This window comes from Macaca nemestrina, chromosome 4 (genome assembly GCF_043159975.1).
Source record: "Macaca nemestrina isolate mMacNem1 chromosome 4, mMacNem.hap1, whole genome shotgun sequence".
Taxonomy (NCBI): Eukaryota; Metazoa; Chordata; class Mammalia; order Primates; family Cercopithecidae; genus Macaca; species Macaca nemestrina.
In genome coordinates, this window is record NC_092128.1 from 58,946,863 (window position 1) to 58,971,155 (window position 24,293).

At 34.4% G+C, this 24,293-nt stretch overlaps 1 pseudogene; it reads right to left on the bottom strand.

Moving 5' to 3' along the window:
• Nucleotides 1-513: 513 nt before the first annotated feature.
• Nucleotides 514-1,104, bottom strand: LOC139362780 (nucleoporin NUP35-like; annotated as a pseudogene).
• Nucleotides 1,105-24,293: the final 23,189 nt, after the last annotated feature.

Genomic DNA, 24,293 nt, shown 5'->3' on the forward strand with positions numbered 1-24,293 from the left:
TAAAAGAAGTGTGCAATAGCTATTCAATACTGCAGGAGTGGTTATATAACTAAGTGGTGGAAATGAGCAGTGCTCTGCTAACTCTGTTTTAGTGTAGCAACCTTCTGTTTGGTCACTGAGTTCTAATTTCTCATGCTAGCAGCCAAACATGTGCTCTATTGCTTTGGATACAAGACTCTCATTGTTTTTAGGTGTTTTTCTGTTAGAAATAACCTGATTGTCACTAATAGAAGCTCTGTATGCTGTAGAAAGAGGTCTCAGTATAGAAATGCTAGGAGTATTTCCAGGTTGTATTGGTTTACCTAAGGTTTTGATTGGTGATGTAAAGGCTGAAGATGGAGATGATAAAGCACATCTGTCACTGTTTTCTATAACACTTGCATCAAAACATGGTTGTACACCAATCATGATGAATTATCTAAAAATTATCCTGTCTTTGTTTAAGGCTTTCTAGGCCTACAGTTTAGATTAATAACAAATATGCATTTTCCTGTGTGTTATAAATAACATATTTTAAGATATTTGCATATTATACAAATTATAATATGTAAAAAGCAGATACTTGAGGAAACCCAAACACAATCACTCAAGTGTCACTGAGGTGACCTTCTGAAGTCAGGGGATCTCCTTGAGTATAGGATCCGAGTGGGCAGGAGATAATGTTGTCTTTCATGGCTGACCAATATATGCTAGACTAAATATACTTTGCCCGGTTGCAGGAGTAGTTGTCTTACCTCCAAGAGGACTCTGCATTAATAAAATGTTTGACTCTCTTCTTGAAGTTAAGAGTGTTGTTCCAAGCCCTGGTCTAGAGATTTCATTTTACATATACTTCTAACTGGTGGAGCTCCACTTTTATCTTTATGAGCTGGTGTAACTGGCTATGGCGGTGATGAGCCACCTGCAAGTAAACGTGATCTAATTTCCATTACTCCTACTGGGACCACTAATTGATTGAACTTATAGAGTCACTGGAAAATCCATCATTAAAAAGACAGGTAAGAGCTGGACATTACCTCCTAGCTTTGGAGATGTGGATGAACTCATCGTCACTGGTTCAGATCCCAACATGCGCACGTGTGGTTCCATAGCAAAGGCTGCCATTGTGGTAGGAACTGCACTAATCCTGGGACCTTGAGAGTGGTAAGCATTCTTTATATCTTTTTCTAATTTATGTGTTTTGAATATTTTCTCTTAGGTTATAGCTTGCCATTTCATTTCTCCACTATGTCTTTAGAATAATATGTTTTAAATTTTAATTAAGTCCAATTTATAATTTTTTTAAAAAAAAATTTATGGTTCATTGCTGTTGTTTCCTATTTAAGAAAATTTTGATCACCAGGAGGTTGCAAAGATTTTCTCTTATTTTTTTCCTCCAGGAATATTATAGCTTTTGGTTTTATATGTAGGTCTACGATTCACTTTGAGTACATTTTTATGCACAATGTATGACGAGAGATGCCACTAATTTATTTTTCCGTATGGGTATACAGTTGATACCACATTTCTTGGATTGCCTAGAGAGCAACGTTCTCCATTGATCTATATATTACTTTTCTCAAGGCCCATGGTCTTGATTATTCCACTTTTAGAATATGTATTGAAATCATATACAGTAAGACTTTCTCTACTTAGTTCTTTTTTTGAAAAAATTGCTATATTCGTTTTTTTGCTTTTCATATAAATTTTAAAATCACCTTGTTAAATTCTACAAAGAAGGCTTCTGCAATTTTGATTGTCTCCTCAATTGTTCAATTGCCAAAAAAATTATGCCCCTATTATTTTTGCTTTATCTCAGAGTCTTCTGGGATTTGATACTTGCTGATTGAATACTTCGGGAAAGAGCAGCCCACCTGCTGCGGGTATACCATGTCGCATTATACCAGATACAACCTTTTTGTTCCTGACACAAAGCACTGAATTAAGTGCTAAGTGGTTGTGATAATACTGACAATATTTATATGCTTAGAAAATAGAGGAAGCCGTCATGATTTGACATCATTGAAACCTCTGCAGGGTGACAAGTGTTGAATTGCCCTCTGAAACTATTTTGGCACAGCTAGTGGATACTAGACATGTTCGGCCTCTAATTTAGTTTTCTTGCTTTATATATTGATATTTAATATATATCATATATATCAAAAATATAAATATGCATTTATATGTGTATACACATGCACAGACACACATATGTTTATGTGTGTGTCTGTTTTCTATCCTTATGTCTGCTTTCTATCCTCAATCCTATTTTGGAATAAATAATTTCTGACAGGATGATGTTCAGCCTTTAGTTACATAATATGTTATATTACATAGTCCATTGAAACAAAATCTCTAGGTTTATCTATATTTTCTAGAAAGTTACTGATAGAGTTATACTGTGCATCTGGCAGAAAATTACAATAAAAGATATTGAGTGAGAATTATTTTTGAGAATTTATAAATAGTTTAATTATTCATTGTAATTGTTTGATTTTCCAAGAAGCAAACACAGCATCAAATGATGAAATTCTATAGGTTTATTAATTTCTGCATATTCAGCCCCATAATTCTTATGAGGAATTTTTATCACACTTCACAATTTCATGGTGTATATTAATTTCTTTCACGCTTTTGGTTTTGTTAGGGTAGTCTGAGATTCTATGATCATTAAAAACTGTATACTTGTTCACTAAAGAGCCCTAGAGTAAGAATACCTTTTTTTGTTTTGTTTTGTTTTGTTGTTTTGTTTTTTAGATAGAGTTTTGCTCTTATCACCCAGGCTGGAGTGCAATGGCACGATCTCGGCTCACTGCAACCTCCGCCTCCCAGGTTCCAGCGATTCCTGCCTCAGCTTCCCAAGTAGCTGGGATTACAGGCATGCACCACCAAGCCAGCTAATTTTGCATTTTTAGTAGAGATGCAAATGTTGGTCAGGCTGGTCTCGAACTCCTGACCTCAGGTGATCCGCCCACTTCGGCCTCCTAGAGTGCTGGGATTACAGGCATGAGCCACTGCACCTGGCTAAGTACACCTTTTTCTAACACCTTTTAAAGGGAACCAAAGGCATCAAATATACTTATAAATTTTATGCAATTTTGTATAAAAGAAACTAGACTGGTGTATATACAAGTGCAATATTTTTAGAGGAGAGATGGGCTGTTGCTCATGTTCATGTTAGCTGACTGGCCCACTGTCTTCTGGTTTCATATTATCTATTTTTTATTTATGTTTTCTCTGTTTATCAGAGTTGTTTATAATCTACAAAATATCAGAAGGAAATTCAAGGGCATTTGTTATACAATATATTTCATTATGTTACATAACCAATGCAACAATAAGTCCAAAATCAAAACTACAAAACATATTCTGGAGGTAGAGTGCAGGTAAAATATAAGTATTATTGGAAATAAAGGGATATCTTCCACCAAAAGAATCATTTTTTTGTTGTTGTTGTTGTTGTTATGAGGAAATTAAGACTATAGCATTGGAAAGAACATAATAAGACAAGTTCTTGGGCAATTTGACAGTTTTGTTTAACACGTAGAGCAAATCTGAATACATCATCTATCTCACCTACTTTTACTGTCTGCTATTATATTTTTCACTGTGATGCGATACTTAGATAAAAGACATTTTATGGTAAAAATATTTTTTGGTCCTCTATCTAATATGGCTTCAGTGATGGTGCACAACTTCATTAACATGTCAAGAAAATATACATGAGAGGGCGTTTCAATAATTACATATGCTCAGTTTGAATTCTTAATATGTAGGGGGAAGAGGGAACTATAATTTTTTTTCTTAATGCTGAATCCTTTATTGCCTCAGCTATTTATCATCTGGGAGAACTGAGAATGAATTCACATAAGGGAGTTTGAAGTTAACATAAAAGGAAATAATTTATAGTCATGTAACATACATACAACCATTTATTTTTTAGTAATTATTATCTTTCCTTAACTGTGGTATTTATTTTTTGTCTGTGAGCTTGAAAACACTTATCGGATACTAACTGGTAGAAAGTCAGTTGCCAAAGAACCATCTATTATGAGAAGGTATATACTTAATTATTTTCTTTTGTAAATCATGATCGAAGGGGAAAAAGAAATGGAAACAATATCTCTCGAAAGTCATTGCAAAAACAAATTTATACAACTTCTACTTCCAGCCAAGACAGACTAATAGAAACATGAGGAATACTCTCTTGCCCCAAGGAACTTAAAACTAGAAAAAAAAAATAATGCTCTATGTTACAACTTACCAAATTGTGCACTTTAAATGAATGCAGCGTTTATTTTTAGATTTATCTGTCAAGAAAACTATTTGTAAACATACCTTGAGCTCTAAATCTCTAAATCTGTACTATGTGTAGTTTAGCCATGAACACTTTTCCCACTGAAGTCTGGATTCAGCAAGAGTTTCATGGTCTTGTCTGGGATACAAGTACTGTTCCAAAAAGTCTTTTGAATTTTGGATGTTTCCTTCACAAAGAAATGATAAATGTTTGAGGAGATGGATATGCTAATTACCCTTAATTGATCATTACACATTGTATACATGTATCAAAATATCACTCTGTATGTACCCCTATAAATGTGTATAATTATTACATGTCGATTTTTTATTTATTTATTTATTTTTATTTTTTTTGAGACAGAGTCCAGGCTATCCTCGAGACTGCAATGTAGTCATGCGATCTCGGCTTACTGCAACTTCGCCTACCTGGCTCAAGTGATTCTCCTGCCTCAGGCTCCTGAGAGGCTGGGATTACAGGCACCCACAAACACACGTGGCTAATTTTTGTGTTTTTCGTGGAGACAGGGTTTCACCATGTTGGCCAGGCTGGTCTCGAACTCCTGACCTCAAGTGATCCACCCACCTTGGCCTCCCAAAGTGCTGGGATTACAGCTGTGAACCACTGCGCCCAGCCCTATATGACAATTTTAAAAGATAAATAACTAATTTTAAAATGAGTTTCAGGCATTAGATCATGTGAACATATTAATTATGTAAACTACTTTTGCCCAACTTTTTTATGAATCATTGCTTTAAATTATGTTGTCACAAGCATGCAAGATACTCATTGCTATTGAGTGAATTGCATCACCCTCCAAAGTCAGCTGTTGATGCACTATACCCCAATGTGTTAATATTTGGAGACAGGCCTTTGGTGGTATTACGTTTAGATGAGATCATAAGGGTGGAGTCTGCATGATGCGATTGGTGCTCTTATAAGAAGAGACGCCACAGAGGTTCCTCTTCCTCCATCCTGTTAGAAGGCAGGAAGAGAGGCTTCACCAGACCCAGACCATGCTGGAAGCCTGATCGTAAACTTCAAGCTTCCACGTCTATGAGAAACTTTCTGTTGCTTAAGACAAAAAATAAAAAGTCTTTTCAGCTCTTCACTTTGCCATAACAGCACACATCATTTTAGTCTCAATATAAATTGCTGAAATGAAATTATTGCTCAATTCATAAAGACGTTATAAAATTCAGTATTAAAATACTATTAAAAGGTACTTACGTGTTTATCAATTCTCAGGATTTTGTTGTTATAAGACTTACATGTTAACTCGCTGGGGGCTCAGACACTAATAAATTCAGTTCAGATAAATCCTGGAGTGGCTTCACTCACATGCATTCATACTATTCAATTATTATTGGCAGAAAATTAGGCTACAGCTAATTGCATGATTTGGTAATTAGTTGCATTAGTCCTTTCTCCCTTTTATATAATGTCTGCATTTAGGAGTGAAATGTATTACTGCATCATCATAGTTAACAAACAGCCAAAATAGTAATAGTTGTTTATATGCTAATCAACTAAAGTAGTCTCTTGTTTTGTTTTCTGAGATAGAGAAGTTGGTAAATTTGATGAGTATTTAAATATGCAAGCACTTTGGCAGCTTCTTTTGAGTAATAAATTAGACAATAGCGAACAGCATAATGTATTCTGGTTTTCTTGACACTTTGTGCATTAGAACAAAACGATTTGAAATTTGCAAATTATTGAATTTTGGTATGCTGTTAGATTAAAATTATTTCATTTGTTTAACTCCTGATGGTTCTATATTTGTAGCAATTAGTAATTAATTCAATAACTTATTTTTTTCGAATTATATCTTGTTTTCTTTGTGTCAGATTCTAACACTTTCAGAATGAGTAAGATAGTCCCTACCCTCAAAGATTGCCTGTATGGTGGGAGAACTATATATGCCAAATACTGTAAGACAAGTACTACGGTACAGAGAAGCATGCAAGGAGACACTGTTTAGCTGGTGGGCTTGGCAAAATTTTAATTAAAAAATGCTTATTTATTTTTAATAATTAATGATTAATTTTTAATGATTAAAATTTAATACCAAATTCAAATAATATCTGCTTCCTCATCTGTTCTCTACCATGTTGTCTTCACAGAAGCAATAACTTTTGTCTGTTTTACATCTTTTGACAATTACAGCTATATTCTTATTATCAATGTAGTGGGTTTTTTTTTTGGTCTCTTAGACATTATTTATTTAGTTTCTTATAGAATACATACTTAGATTATTTATCACCTTCTTTCCCTTCTTTTCGCAGCAACTATTCTTCACTTAGATATAATTCTACCCTTTAATTTCAAATGGAATACTTAAAACTCTAGTTTTTACTCCATTAACCATAGGCTTTTTCTTTGGCTCCTCATTTATAAAAGGGGAATATTAGCACTTTTACCATTAGAATCTCTGCTTTCCCTGCGTCCCACCTCCTAACTTTGATCAGCTATACTTTTAGTGTAATGTGGTCGATGTTCATAGCATGTAATCCCTTTATAAGTTTCCATGCTCCTAAGTTGGAAATAATCACTCTGAACAATCTGTGGGACAATGCATGTAAAAGGATTTAGAATAGTACCTGGCCATGGGAAATGTTCCAGCAGTGGAAAGATTTTCTTTGCATTTATATAAAGCTAAGTAACTAGTACAGAGAATGACACATGTTTGGTTTTAATAACTTTTATTTTCCTCCATAATTCTCATCTCTTTCTCCTATTTAAAGATAACAAAATATAAATTACCTCAGATGTGACATTTAATATTCTTATTATGTACAAATTAAGATTTAAAAGTTTGACTACTAAAGTTTATGTAACCATTATTCACTAATTTATTTTTAAAACAAAAGTATATAATATTTTATACTTGTAATATTTTATAAGCTATACATAAATCATATCGGAATTCACTAGTAATCAAATTTTTATGCTATGCTAATCTGTTATTTCAATATTCTTAAGATTGTAAAGTCGTAGTGATACTTTCCTTTTCCAATTCAAATAAATGTTATAAAAGTTAAAAATTAAAATCATACTACATAAGTAATCAATTATATTAAATTTCTATTTAAAATATTTTTATCTTATATACTTAAATTGAGTTTTTAAATTTTGGTTTTATCATCATTTATGTGAAAATATACTACATTAACTGCCATTCTAAGCTTTTAAGTGGATATATAGTTATGTTTAAAATTAATATCTTGGAATGATGGTTTCCATCTGTATCCATGTCGCTACAAAGGACGCAAACTCATCCTTTTTTACGGTTTCATAGTATTCCATGGTGTATATGTGCCACATTTTCTTAATCCAGTCTGTCACTGGTGGACCATCATTCTCAGCAAACCATTGCAAGAACAGAAAACCAAACACCGCCTGTTCTCACTCATAGGTGGGAATTGAACAATGAGATCACTTGGACATGGGATGGGGAACATCACACACCGGGGCCTATTGTGGGGAGGGGGGGAGGCGGGAGCGGGGAGGGATAGCATTAGGAGATATACCTAATGTAAATGACGAGTTAATGAGTGCAGCACACCAACATGGCACATGTATACATATGTAACAAACCTGCACGTTGTGCACATGTACCCTAGAACTTAAAGTATAATAAAAAAATTAATATCTTGGAATTTGAGCACTAAAACTTTATTTTAATATATACTTTTAATTTTCAAATGTATTTGACCTGGCTAGTTCCAGTCTAGCACATGTTCATGTAATCACGTTAATATTTTTGTATTCATCATTTAAAATGGCATTTGAAAATCTGAAAATATAGTAATGACATAGTTCATATTTTATAACTGGAAATATCTTAGAATTACAATGTAGTGTTCTGAGGTCCCAGAAATAGAGGATTTCCATACTATCATGGGTTAATGGATGGTATTGGTTTAAATGAAATATGAAAGCTTTAATTTACCTTTAACTTGTATAAGTTATTTTCTAAAACTAGTTTTATTATAATTATAAAGGCAATCCATGTACCATATGAAATATAAGAAAAATTAGTACTGACATGCATGATAATATAAATTATAGTTTCATTACTCAAAGAACAACACCATTAATATTCATAAAAATTACCTTCCATTTGTTTTCCCTAAGAAAAAGACATACCTTAAGGTAAATGAAATATCATATATAATATTTTATGTCTGTCTTTTCAATTAATGTTATGGCCCCCATATCTCCCCACAATAAAAATTATTTTTGGATTCCACTTTCAGGCATAGTAGTCTACACTGTGGTTACACATTAATGTGTTTAACCATTTCCTTGATTTTGGATATTTAGATTGTTCCCAGAGTACGCTTTTGAAAAATAGTGTTATGATTATTTTTTTCTATTAATGTTTCTAGAATAAATTCCCAGAAGGAGAATTATAGGATCCAAAATTATTAGACTTTTAAAATTTCTTTAAAGTTTTTCTAAATTTCCTAAAACATTTTATCAGTTTTTAGACACATTAACAGTGTTTGTCAAAGTTCATTTTACTTATCTCTCTGCAATATTGGTTAATTTATTTTTAACACTTTTTAACAACATTGGTTAATTTGTTTTAACACTTGAAATATGAACATAGACATCTCATTGTTATGATGTATATTTAGTTGTTTACTAATATGGCAGAATCAAAAAAATATATATATATATATGCAGCTGACATTACTGTTTTTACCAAAATTCATTTGCCGTCTACTTTTAGAAATATGAAAGGATTATAGTTTTTTATCCTCTGGAAGTTATAGATGGCCCTATGTCCTGCCAACTGAAATATACTTTATTAATCTGCCTACCTATTATATTTTAGTTACTTTAATTCCATAATTTATTTTTTATCTAAGAGATATATTCCCCCATCGATCTCACTATTTCCTTTTCAAATTTTTCTAAGCCTGTCTTTCATGTTTATTTTTTCATTTTTATGTTAATATTATTTTAAAACTTTGTAAAATTAAATACATAATTTTGCTTAAAATTATATTGGCAAGACTAATGTTTTTAAATTACAAATAAAAATTATGCTGAAATTGTATTTTGATTTGAAAAGAAAAGCTATTTCAATAATATTCTCATTGTATGTCAGTACTTAATATAGATCCTCCAGTTTCAAAGTAGAATATTTTTGTAGGTGTTTTATAGTGCAATATATTCTTCACTAATATCTCGCAATAATTTTTTGTTTTGTTTGTCATTATGAACAGCAGATTATGTTTTCCAACAGACTTTTTATCAATATTAATTATTGGATGATTATTACTTTTTGTAACTATAATTTATAAAGTACTGTTAATTTCTAATGATTTTCAATAAATTATTTTGAATTTTCTGGCAATGTAATTATTTTGTCTGTGATACTAAAATTTTGATGCTCTCTAACATTCATTTTTATTATTTCTGGCTCAAATTTTATTTCAAAGGCTTAAACTTTTAGAAGATGCATTAAGTAAATTGTTGATATAAATCAAAGTTGCTTGCTCCTTAATTTTGTTAGAAATGTATCAAGTACTTCCATCTTAATTCATGTATTGTTGGTAGCTTTAAGATATACAGAGAGGCATTTTAGCATAATGATTATACTTATGGACTCTGAAGGCAGTGTGCTGAAATTTAAATCATGATCAACTTAAACTCTGTCCTATTTTTCTCTAATAGAAGAGTGTTAATAAATGAGAAAAACTAAGAATAATAGATAAAAAAGACAAAGTGTAGTGCCTGGGTCATATTAAGAATGCAATATATATTAACTATTTTTATTATAATGTTTTCCCCCAAGTCTTTGTTTTTGTAGGCACCCCTTTCTCCCGTATCACAAATCTTTTCTAGAATCTCTTATCTCAGAAAAAAAAAAAGTTTTTTACCTTAGAGTCTCCTCTAAACACTGTCCCATATGAATGTTATCCAGTCTTCCTAAAACAATTATTTGCAATTCTTGTCTCAGAACTCCTCACATCCCTTTTACTCTTCAACTCACTGCTATCACCACTGCTTAAAAACAACTGTTCTTGTAAACATATAAGTCTTTCCTTATCTGTAGAGAATATGTTCCAATACCCCCAATGGATGGCTGAAACTACAGTTAGTACCAAGCCCTCTGTAAACAGTGTTATGCTTTTTCCTGTACATGCCTATGATAAAGTTGAGTTTATAAATAAGGCACAATAAGAGATTAACAACAATAAATAAAATAGAACAATTAAAATGATATGCCAATATCACTACTCTTGTGTTTTAGGGCCATTGTTAAGCAAGATAAGGGTTACCTGAACCCAGCATTGTGATACCACAATAGTCAATCTATGACCGAGAGAGCTACTAAAGGACTTACAGCCTGGTAGTGTGTGCAAGGTGAATACCATGGGCAAAAGAATGATTCATTTTCCGGGCATGAGGGAGTGGTACAGGAAGGAATTTCATCATGCTACTCAGAAAGGTGCCATGCAATTTAAAACTTAAAAATTGTTTATTTCTGGAATTTTCCATTTAATATTTCTGGACTGTGTTGACCTTGGGTAACTGAAACCATGGAAAGTGAAACTAAAGATAAGAGAGGACTACTGTATTGCCAATGATCTCCATCAATCCAAATCCAATGGCTACATTTATCCTCATTTCACTTGATCGTTCCAAAGTATTCAGTACAGTTGACAACTCCTGCCTTCTTGCGTCTTCTTTCTCTTTTACTTTCATACATTCCTGGGTTTCTAGATGTTTTCCCAGTCATTCTTTCTCAATCGTGTGTGTGTGTGTGTGTGTGTGTGTGTGTGTGTGTGTGTGTGTTTGACGTCTAAATATTCAAATTCTGTGAGCTCATCCTGGATAGCTTTTTCTTCTTAAGTCTCTCTTTAGTTGGCCTTATTCAGTCCTATTGACTAATATTTTACCTATTTACTGTGTCAAAGACAAAAACTACATAGGTAAGGAGTGTGATTTTATTTAGGCTATTGCAATAGATGCAAAGATCCAGACTGTCTCAATTGGGTAGTTTTGTCTTAGGCTTTCATTGGAAGGAGCAGACAAGTTTCAGTTGATACTGGTTTGCAATCAGGGAAAGTCTCAGTCAGTTAGCTGAATAGGACGTGTTTATCTCTGTGTCTAGATAGTTACATTCTAATCTTAGCTAATCACTGGGAAGACACAGAATAGAGAGATGGCTAGAGGTGAAAGAGAAAGGATCTGTGTTTGGCCTTTTCAGCAGGTTCAGGCAGAAGAGGGAAGATACATGTGCTTAATCTTGTCACAAGGGAGTGATTTGTGCATCTTTGGGGAGTTATGAGAATGAGAAGATGAGAGGATAGGCAGTTATTATTATTATTATTATTTTCCTGAGACAGAGGCTCGTTCTGTCACCCAGGCTGGAGTGCAGTGGTGCTATCTCTACTCACTGCCAACCTCCACTGACCGGGTTCAAGCGATTCTCTTGCCTCAGCTTCCCGAGTAGCTGGGACTACAGGCACCCGCCACCATGTTCTACTAATTTTTTTGTATTTTTGCTAGACACGGGGTTTCGCCATGTTGGCCAGGCTTTTCTCAAACTCCTGACCTCAGGTGATCCGCCCTCCTCAGCCTCCCAAAGTGCTGGGATTACAGGCGTGAGCCACGGCACCCGGCCAGGGAGTCTTTTTCTAAAGTATATGAGGAATAATGTTTCTTTGAGGTAAGTCATTTACTGGAACATGAAAGAGTGGGGGATTTCTTACCCATTTCTGTTTTGGGGAGCACAGGTCTCAGTTAAAGTTCAACATTGTCAGCTGATAACTCCAAAACCACATCCTGGCTCTCTCATCTCTTTTTATCTTTGCTATCACCTCCAAGTTTATGACAGCCGTATTTATTGTAATAGTCTTATAACTGGTGTTTCCTGTTTATTTTGGATTCCTTAAAATATCTTGTCTGTATACCAGTTAAAATTTTGTTTTTAGTAAAATAAACTTTTCCATCAAGAATCTCAATCAGAAACCATTTTGTTGATGTATGCATTTATCATCATCTTCCCCCATAGAATGGAAGCTTAGGTTGTGCCAGTGTGCCTTTCTCTAAGTAAATGGGGACTTAAATGCGGCGCATTGTCTGATGGCAGAACAAGTGCCCTGGAGTAGGTATGAGTCATTCCAGAGGATGGAATCCCTCTTTTTATCTGAGGACCATAGAAAGGGAGAATTTGTATGTACGGTCCAGATAGCAGGCATTTTGTCAATTTTATTCGCAGATGTATATGCAGACCTAAAATGATCTCTGATGCAGAGGCAGCAAATGTTTGTTTAATAAAGGAATCAAATTTGATATTTTACTATACATGTGGATATTTTGAAACAAATTTCATAAATTAAATTGTCAGCTCCTTAAAATTTTGAAAGAATTTAGGCATAAGCTTCACTGTACTGATAAAACATTTAGGAAGCAACGGTTTTATGTAGCATTTATTTTTTATATGGTTTTCTGTAATCTTTTCAGACTTGTACCCCATTCCAAAAATTATCTGTTACATGGATAAAACTATAAGTGTTTCTTTGTCTCCATATTTTTTCCCATTTTACTATGATTGAATTTTTGTTAATTTAGGTAATGTTAATTTGTGGTCAAAATATTAGCCCTCGGATTTCTTTTTACAAACTTTACCTAGTTAGCATTTTTAATTTTATTAAATTCTATTTACATTGCTATTGTTTTGGCCTTCTCACCCTTCTAAAATTTTCTTGACAATTTTATTTTTAGTAAATTTTACTGGCATTATAGATTCTTTAATACTTAAAAACTAATGATTAATTTTTATCTCTGAGTATATTTTTGGCCATTTTCCATGCCATTGTATTATTTTCTTAAATTTTCTTTCTGATAACATGGATATTTTGACAGTGTTTTTAAAAACATTGTAGTTGGCTTAAATATCTTTTGTTATTAACTGTACAACTATGGGTAGAAAATAAATAGGACCTCTATTATTTCCTCTATTTAGATTTAGTTGTGTGCTTGGATGCATGTATGTGCACAGGTTATTATATAACGAAGCTGTAATATTTATCTGTGCACTTAGAGAGTGCTTTTTAGTTTTCTTCATGCTTTTAATTTATTTATTTATTTATTTATTTTGAAATGGAGTATCACCCTGTCACTCTGTTGTCCAGGCTGGAGTGCAGTGGAGAAACCTTGGCTAACTGCAACTTCCGGCTCTCAGGTTTTCCTGCCTCAGTCTCCCTAGTAGCTGGGATTACAGGTGCCTGCCACCATGCCCAGCTATTTTTTTTTTTTTTTTGGTATTTCTGGAAGAGATGAGGATTCACCATGTTAGCAAGGCTGGTCTTGAACCCCTGATCTTAGGTGATCTGCCTACCTCAGCCTCCCAAATTTGCTGGGGTTACAGGTATAAGCCCGCGCCCTGCCTTCTTCATGCTTTTTAAATATGCAACTGTTATTTTTTATATTGGATAAGTCTGTTGAAAATTAATTCATTTAAAAAAATTATTCAGTTTACCATAGATTAAACATTGTGCCTTTAATTTTTCTACCATTTATGTGTGTGTGGCTCTCTTGTTTCTATTCTTTAGGTGGGCAGGAGGGACTGCGGCTCTTTGGCGTTGTTTTAGCACATTACCATTCATGGCCTTATGTATTTATTTTATGTTGTGCCCTTGAGTATAGAACCTCTAGGCAGAGCATGAAACAAAGCCGCTAGGTTCTCGTTAGTGGAGGATACACAGAGATAGAGTCTCTTTCCTTGTTTCTAGCTGCTGTAGACCTACTCATGGGGGTTGAAGAACACTCTCTCCCTAGGAGGTGGGGAGAGTAGGAGCCAGAGGGCAAAGAAGGCAAGTATTGTGTTCAAAGACATCCCGAACATGCCATGCATGTCCCAAAACATCTCTGACCGGGCATGCAATATGTGGGGCAGATGAGCACACGACTCTTGGGGAGAAGTGAACTGTGGAAAGCTATGGTGGGCATCGGGAGTCACTGTTTCAGGTATTGCCTCAGGCCTGGCGCAAATAAAACCATCCCCAGACTGTAGCTTCTCCTGCCCCCAGACAATGAGAAGGCGACACAGGGGCAAAGCTAGAGTGCAGTATCTAGGATCCAAAGATTCTGTGTAGCATACAGTGCACAAACCAACATTTTAGGACACTTTAATTCAAACAAACAAAATCTAGGCAGATCCTAAAAACAGAAATTACCATTTTATAAGATTTTAAGAGATTATTCACAATAAATTGAACCAAAATCCAGGGAATGATACAGAAGTGAAGTGGCTCAATATTGTGGTCTGAATTTGCTCTGCTCTTTCAGTAGGACCGTGTAATAGGCTGGTGTGGTATATAAGGGTAAGAACAAGATTCCTTAATCTGAGATGGACACTTCAGGTTTTTTGTAGGATGTTTGTACTCTCGTGCTTGAACTGAGTGGGACTTTAGACAACAATTGTTAAATATTCTGACCTGACTTTGAGAATAGCTGTTTTTCACAGGTTGGATACTAGTTTCTAGGTTCCATATATTGTATCTATTATTTAATCTTTTTTATTTTATTTATATTTTCTTTATCTTTTTTCAGAATGTTTATTTATTATTGTCTTATTCCTGCAACTCAATTGCCTTTCATTTGGATTTTATTTCAGTTGATGCATCTTTCAAAAATGTGTTTCCAATATGTTGTATTTTATTCTTCTTTTTAAGCACTCGGATCTTATATTCTCCATGTAAAATTGTTTTTGTCTTATCTGGAATTTTTTTTATTATCTTACAACCTTTTCTCTATATTGTCGTATTTTCAACACACATTTTATAATTGCAGCACTGACCCACAGATCTCACTTTCTGATTATTGTTTCAAAATCAACTAGAATCACTTAGAATAATTTATAGTTTTTGTTGTTGTTGTTTTGTTTTTGTTTTTTGAGACAGAGTCTCACTCTGTGTCCCAGGCTGTAGTGCAGCGACGTGATCTCAGCTCACTCTTACCTCTGCCTCCTGGGCTCAAGAGATTCTTGTGCCTCAACCTTCCAAGTAACTGGGACCACAGCCGTGCACCACCATGCCCAGTTAATTTTTATATTTTTAGTAGAGACCGAGTCTCGGCACATTGAACAGGCTGGTCTTGAACTTCTGACCTCAAGTGATTCACCTGCCTCAGCCTCCCAACGTGCTGGGATTACAGGTGTGAGCCACCATGCCTGGCCAGGATAGTTTATACTTTGTCATTGGAACACAGGTGGCCAACCGCAGCTTCCCAGACCTGTTATTTCCTCCATTTCAACCCATCTAGATCAATTTTTCTCCTACCCCATCTGGCACTAGTTTGCTTGCCCCAAAGCAAGCAAGTCATGCTGCTTCCCAAGAAGCAGTTCTTGAAGTTCCCCTCAACAGGAAAGGTCAAAACAAAATGAAAACCCTTTTGGTTGCCTCTCAAAGTTTTGGCTCCTCCACACGCTGCCTGATTTTATTTACAACTTAGTATCCTCTGGCAATTGTTTTTGTAATTTGTCCAATATATCAACTGTAGGGTTGTTCTGTAGGGGCTTACATACCTACACTGACAGCAGAACTCTCTCCTGACGTGACATCCAGATACTGAACCATTGGGTAGGTTGGCTAGGTTACTGGCTGAAAAAGTTTACATATTTTTTTCTTTCTTAGGTATGTAGCTTTAGATAAACCACAACTGTAGGTAAATATGATAGCAACATCTTTCACCTTTTATTCAGGAGAATGAGTGGGAGGGCCCTCTGGCCCAGATCCTGCTCTCATACATTGAGCCTGGTTAATTTCTTCTGTCCCCTATGGCGTATTTTTACTCCCCATTGTAGAGAGAATAGACTTCCCAGTCATCTCTACCTGCTTCTAACCAATAGTTTAGTAGACTCATAATATAAGCTGACGTTGTGGTTTTGTGTTTATTTGTGGAGGCCTTTATCTTTTTTAGTCTAACTATGTATGTTTGGCTTATTTATTTTGTATTTTATCTGTCACCGCTATGTACATGAAGCAAAGGTGGGGCTCTTTAAAACCTAAGCCTACAAAGCCATCTTGACAAGAAATTTCAAAGTACATCTTAACGTCATAGATTCCCACACAGGGTTTAATATTGTACTTTATAAAACAAACGAACAAAAAATGCTTACTAAAGCATCAGAAAAAGACTCCTACATGACTTTCACGTTTACTAAAAAGTATAAAGAAGTCATTCTGATTAGAAATGGTCCTTGCTTTTCAATGGATTCACAGTAACATAGTTGTCTATTGCAAATTCCTTAAGAGTAATTCAAATGAGATTCAATTTGCACAGTTTTAATTCACAGACAACTTTGTAAAGTGAAATACATCATAATTGCTATGGAGTCTTTCACTCCATGGGTACCAAGAATACCATCTCCTTTAACTTGGGAAGGCATAGCTAGAAGACCTAAACTGTCACCCCCAAAGATTAACACCTCAATCATTAATTCAGTGTGTTTTTAGTCATCTCTAATATTCACTGATTGTTGTTCTTTCCAGATTTATCTGGATATCTGACATTTCTTAAACTATAAAACTTATTGGACTCAACTTATCATTGATCCCTGTCTTCTCTTCTCATTTAGTTCTTTCTTCTTGTAGCTTCTCCCTCTTTTTCGGTTAGTTCCAGGGCTTGAATAAATTCTGTGGGTTCCCGAATTCCTTGTCATGACCTCTCCCCAGGTGTTTCATTCATTTCTTCCTTTAGTCCTGTCTATCTTTATTCTCCAGGAACTTTTTTAAATAATTGCATTAATTCTGTTGGCCTTTCAACATTGGAAAGACAGTGATCATGTCTGAATTTTTCAGTGCTGTGTCATCACCACTTAGCATAGTATCCAATATACAGTAACCTTCCACTAATATGCCTTGAATTAAATATTAGTTTTTGAGGCGATCTCCTCAATGCCCAGTTGACACTTCCTCCTCCATCATGGCCCTCTTTGTTGATGCCAGAAGGTGTGGACCCTACTGCTTCATTACCACATTGTAATGTAATTACTTGTTTATGTGTCTTTCCCCCATCAAGCTTCTGCAATCCTGGCAGATAGGAGTTGTGTGATAAATGATAATTGAGCTGATCTGTTGAATTATTTGTTAAAGTTTTGAAATCAGTTGGATGCAAAAATTGAAGAAGAGATGATGAACATGACAGCCATTGACCGTTGTATGGTATAAAAATGTAGAAGATGACAATTTCTTTGAAGGCAGAAACCATAGTTTTAAAATTTTATTTTCTTGGGACCTAAGAACTGCTAATCAGAACACAAACTGTCAAATAGTTAAATTCAATAAACTGGTGATCATCAAGAATTGAACAAATATAGGTGAAGGTAAGACAAGATGACTGAATATTTTTTAATTATTAAATTGAAAAGTTAGAGTTAATCTATTGGTTTTTAAAATATGACTGATCTCCTTGAATTCCACTGCTCTTCTACTTGACCCTATAGTCCCAGATTTTCTTCTTTTAGATAATTTTGAATCCCAATTTCATTTCTTTAGGCTAATTACTTTCTTCTCCCTTCGAGGTTTGTTCAGATTAAATTTCCCCTTTCAAGAAGCTTTTTCTGACAATTCAGTAAATATTCTCCATCTATTCCATTAATTTTAATAACCTTTACTATTTATGCAGTAGAGTAGAAGGTCATGTACTTTGTTATTAAAGCACTTAAGAGCAAACATTGGAGACATATTGCCTGGGTTAGAACCCTATATGCACCACTTACTGGCTATGTCACTTTGGGCAGGTTTCTCAAGTGTTCTGTGATTCAGTCTTATTTTCTATAAAATGGAAATAATAAATAGTTCCAGCCTCATCAGACTGTTATTTTGTTATTAAGTTAATATATGTAAATTACTTGGAATAATGCCTAACACATATTAAGTGCTATATAAGTATTAATATTTTTCCATTTATTGCATTTCAAAATTCTTTTCATAAATCTTTGTTTCATTTACCTTATCTTAAAAATGGGAATGAAAAGATCTACTTCACGGATTGATTATAAGGCTGAAATAACTGCAGCATGAGAAATAGTGTGAGGCAATGGCTGAGAGTACAATTGCTGGAGTCAGACTGCCTGAGTCCAAATGGCAGCCCTGTCACTTATTGACTACATCACTTAAAACAAGTTACTTAAAACCACTTGACCACTCATACCCTCAATATTCTCCCCTGTAAGCTGTGCATAATATAGCACTCATATAATAGAGTTATGTAGGGAATAAAATGAGTTATTATATGTAAGATAGCTAGAAAAGTGAATGGCACATAGTTACTATTCAAAGTACTAGCTATTTTTACTCTTAAATCACCCAGCCTAATAAATTATCGCATATTTAAATATATAGTTTTAATGCAAGTTTTATTTCTCCCCTATATTAGTAAATGGAAATACTTTTATTTCTAACATCCTAATTTGAGTGCACGCTATAACCCTAATTCTGCGAGTAAACTTGTTCAAGTACTGCTGAATGTCAGTTTACTCATCAGTTAAATAATATTCTTGTGTCACTATATTATTTGTTGATTGTTTTTGGCTGTAAGTACCAGAAAACTATTATCCTAAAGTGAGGATTAAATAAATTTGAGTGTATTTTATTACCATGCAAAAAGATGCCAAGAATTAGGAAACCATTGGCCTTGATTTGTCATCTGGTAGATTTCAGGTCCAAAGCATTGTGATGTTGTGAATCTTTTCTTTTTTTTATTTTTATTTTTATTTGAATTTAAGTTCTGGGATATATGTGCAGAATGTGCAGGTTTGTTACATAGGTATATGTGTGCCATTGTGGTTTGCTGCACCTATTAACCCATTTTCTAGGTTTTAAGCCCCACATACATTAGGTATTTGTCCTAATGCTCCCTCTCCCCTCACTGCCCCCCACCCCCCGACAGGCCCTGGTGTGTGATGTTCCCCTCCCTGTGTCCATGTGTTCTCATTGTTTAACTCCCACTTATGAGTGAGAACATACTCATAAGTGTTTGATTTTCTGTTCCTATGAGCCTTTTCTTATAGTTCTAACATTAGTGCTTTGGAATCTCCGACCTTTATGGCTACATCCCAGACAGGAAGCAAAAGTAATGGAGGAGCAAGAGGAGAAACTTGGGTCAAGAAACATTTTTCTGAAATCCCAGAGATGTCTGTATATTTGCCTTAACTAGAATTGTGTCACATATCCTTTGCTAGATGTAAGAAACTCTAAAAAGATGCTACCTTCTTAGTATAAGTAGCCTTAAAATATAGGAAATAAGGGAAAATAGAGCCAGAAGGAATGTTGATTGAGTCACTTACCATATTAGTAGACTTACCTCCAAAGATCTTTGTGCTCAAATAAGTTAAGTGATATAAACTTGCTTTTTAAAATTAATAAGAATGTATATGTAAAAATAGAAAAAGTCATCGGATATTCCAGAACATATAATTCCCAATATGTTAAACAGTATTTCACCTAAAAAGAAAATAGATAATTTACAATATTTGCTAGTTGATTTTTCTATTTACAAAGTAAAATGATTTTATTTACTTTAAAACACTGTGATAGTTTGAATTCACTTTGTAAAAGTTAAATTTTTTCATATTCTGATATACTATTTTAAATATAAATATGTATTGTCTTTCAAATAATAGAAAAAGACATAGATTTGACGTTAGTCACTCATTCATGCAATATAATAAAACCCTGCTGTAATGTAGTAATTGAGATCCAAAAAATCCAGTTTCACAAATGGAGAATAGGTATGTGTCCTACCATAGATATCTATTGAATTAATTGTCACTGGAGTAGAGCATCTGGAACAATAATTTTCATAATCTTGTCATGACATAGTGCCCATTATTTTGGCTGGTCTGAGGAGAACAGGCTGGCAGACATCGTGAGAAGGTCGAGAGACATCTTTTGTGAGATAGGGCTGCCTGTTGATTCCCCATGGCTAGTCTTACGTCTTACCCTGGCTTCCATTTCTACCCACCCCTCCGAAGGTCAGAACTTAACTTCATCTCTTTTGGTAATAAGGGCTGGGTGAGTATATCTTACTGGGTGGTTTTAAGACAGACAGGCTGGCTGGTTTATGTTTAGATGTAGTTTATAGAAAAAGAGCAAAAGGCCCTTACTCAAGCTGTAGCTTACCTAGCTTCTAGCCAATTAGCAACAAAAGACCCAAGAAGCTGTTAACCACATGTCCCTGCTTTAGGGGTTTAGGGACTTCCCCAGGGCCCTACACATGCAGTTAGACTTAAATTTCAACTTATAATGACTCCTTACTCATTTTAATATGAAAAATCACACCCAGGGGTAGAAATTTAAAATGCTAATGTTACATGCAGTGTATGAAAAAGCATGTAAAGCCACTGTGCCAGTGCTAGACAAACCCCTCCTATACAATCCCTCCTGTTCCCTGGGTGATGCTGACTTCCTTGTGCACAGGCTAAAGCTTTTTCTTTCTTTGCTGCTATGTCTGGTAATCTTTCTTGATTTCTATCCTGGGAGATTTAAATAACCCAGGGGTACCAGTAACAGTTTTACTATAACGACTTATTTAGTGGCTATTTATATAAAGGAAACCATTTGGAACCAGGGACTATTGGTAAATAAATAAATAAATACATAAATAATTCTAATTTGAATAATTGCTGTGACAAAAATTAAATGAAGCCTATGAAAGAAAAAAAATGGTGTCAACAGAGTGGTTGGGAAAGAACTTGTTAAGAAATGTACATTTAAACTAAGAAGTAATAAAAGGCTGTATCAAATTCCTTACAGCAAAATATGGTACAATCCAAATAGTTAAATGAGAAAATTTTTAAAAATTTTTATTTCATATTTATTTTCTGTTTTACATTTAAATATTTTTAAATAAAGAAACAATTTAAGAAAAGTGGGCATATGTGGTAAAGCACATTTAAAGAAAAACATAAGCCAAAATAAATCTAACAGTTTATTTGTGCAAATGAAGATTTGTAAATCTGGGAGCCATCAGAACCAGAAGAGGTTCAGAGAGTTCCACTTCAGCAGTGGGGGCAGTAAGCTTTTAAGTGGAAGGAACTAAAAAAAAAAGTATTGGATTGGGGTAGAGTGGAAAGACTTGAGTCTACACTAGAGTGGAAAGGGTAGAGGCTAGTTGACAGTTTCTGACTAGTAAAGTCAGTCTAGTTTCATTTTACTCTTCTTGGCTCTTTTCCATTTATGGAAGAACCTAAAACATTGAGGTTGTCTCGGTTTAAGGGTCATCCTAATGGGATTTTTTTTTAAAACAACCATAAAAGAGAGTGTAATACTCCATAGCTAGTAATAGTGGGAGTGTGTGTGTGAGCATGTGTGTGTGTGTGTCTGTGTGTATGTGTTTGTTGGGAAGGGGACAGCTTGCCACTTCCTGAAGTCTCAAGGAAAAAGAGTAATAATTCTGGAATCAGAGTGGAGAGAGACATTCTCGTAAAGTTTCACATATTGTGGAGGATTGCAACCAATACCTGAGAGGGTCACTTACAATGTATTCACATGGTTGTATGTTTTTGTAAACTTCGATAAAATAATGTTTAAAAAATGTAATCACTTTCCTCTGTGAATTCTATTACATGTATTTCATATTGACTAATAATGAGCTTTTTGGTTTTTTTTTTTTGGATCTGGCTAAAGTGAATTTGTATTGGAACGCTTGAGTTTAGTGTGCTATGGCATTTGTAATCACTTCTTTAAAGTTAAATTATTTTTGATCATTCATGTGTAATGACAGGAAGATTTCTGCCACCCATTTGCTGACTCACTCTGGCTTAGTGACACAAAAATCCAAGCCCAGAGATCCAGTCATTGCATAGGTATACACTACAGTGTCAAGCACTGGAAATAGTGGGAGTAGTAGGAGTGAAAGTAACAGAGTTTAAAATGTACACATCCAGAAGCTACTTTGTGGAAAATTATTTTAACATTCATATATGTCAAAATTTCAAGTGGAGAAATAATTCTCTTTGGTGGCTTCTCAAAATGGTTGTATTAAATAATACATGGAGCATATATAAAGAAAAGGGTAAAATTAGAAAAGTACCATGTATTTTTTATTTTATGAAGAGAATTGCACAAAATATAATTTACCAGTGTTCCCGTGTTTGTAGAGTACTGTAAACATAAAACAAACATATGTATGTAAATTATGATGCATATCTTACAAATCCCAACTATCAATAAAATAGAGGAAATTATCTTTCTATTATCTTGATAGAAAATTGTATCATGAAATCAATGTCTTATGAAAAGCTGAAAAATTGTTTGCTGGCAAATAATATACAGACATGTCAGGGAGTTAATTAATCAATATCATGTCTTTTTAATCCTAGCTCTTGTAATGTTTGTGGTATTGGTCACAATTTACTTACGTTTTGTTTGTGCTCTGTCTTCTTAGTATAAATACATATTTACTTTAATATCAAAGATTATGTTGATAATTTGTCTTGTTCTTCTTAAAGACGTTCCATGAAACTTGGATCTGCCTTTGAACAGACAAAGGGTGTTTTCTGAGTACTCATCTTCTACAGTGAAGGAGACAAGGAACACATATCAGGCTACCAATGACTAGCTTTGTCTATTCTTAACTATAACTCAGTCTTGTGGCAGAACTGAAACCATTTCTGGGAAGGTACAGCTTAACTTTCTTATTAGAAAATGCCAACAATTTGCCATACCAATTACAATTATTAAATTTTAGGAAGTGAGATGCCTTTGCGTAAGAGAGAACTGATTTCTGTTAATGATTATCTTGAGAACTGAGCTAAGTGGTACCATGTAAGTAAATTAGATAATGGTTTATTCTAATATTCTCTTTGATTAAAGACACTGCATAAAAATATGCAGCAAAAGTGAAATTTACAGGGAACATTTTATCTAATAAATCATATATAACTTATAAGTATATTCCTTGTATATGTTTAATATTGAGAAGCCTTCTGAATTGTCCATAATTTTTATTAATCTTATAATATATATATCAATTAACATAATTTTTTAGTTGTGGTATTAGTTAAATAAACCAGGTTATTTTTATTTCCTGTATATGTCAATCCCAAATATATCCCTTTGCTTCCAAGTCATATCTTTGGGAAAATGTATGTCAAAAAGTCTTGTAATTTTAGATTCTAGACACATTGCAAAGAATGTGAATACAAGTGTGAAGCTAAATAATAAGTCGTTTTTTTTTTTTTTTTTTTTTAAATCATATAAGCCTCGGTAGATCTTTTGGTGAATAGAAAGGTTTCCTCAGGGCAGCCAGAGGAATAGCTCTTGAACATAAAAATGATCATCTCACTCTCATGCCTAAATCCTTTATTATTATACCTTCTCACTGATTCGAGGATACAACACCAACCCCTAACCTATCTTCAGGCCCCAGCTCATCTCTCAATAGATCTGCCCTCTCACATGAGGCTCCAGCCTTGATGAACTCAGTTTTGGGACTAGATCCTTCTCTCTGTCATCCCCAGGCTTTCATATGTGTGTAGGACAGTGCACTCTCCTCCTCTTCAGATGACAGACTCATCCCTTTGGGTTTCAGTGAGAGTCACTTTTTAAAAGAGATCGTTTCCTGAACAAAAGAGCAGAGGTTAGTTACTTCTACTTTACGATGTCCCTAAGAAAGTCTATGAAGATCCTTGTTTAAATCTATCGTATTTCTTTAAAAACGGAACTTCTGTTAAAGGAAGAATCAAGTCCATCTCATTTATATTCCCAGCGCACAATCACTGGTAGGCACATTGGATAAATTAATGCATCCTTTTTTTGGCAGACCTGGTTAGTTTCCCATTTCAATCCTTTTGCTAACTGAACAAAGATGAGTTATTTCATATCCGATTGCTCTAATTTCCTGACAGCAGCAGTGAACGTAACTAAAACTTGTATCTTTGGGTTCTACTTGGTATAGGCAGAGAAAGCCACACAGGCAAAGACGCAGCACCAAGGGATTGTGGGGCATATCCGGAAAAGAAGAGCAGGCAGTCCATGGTGGCTAG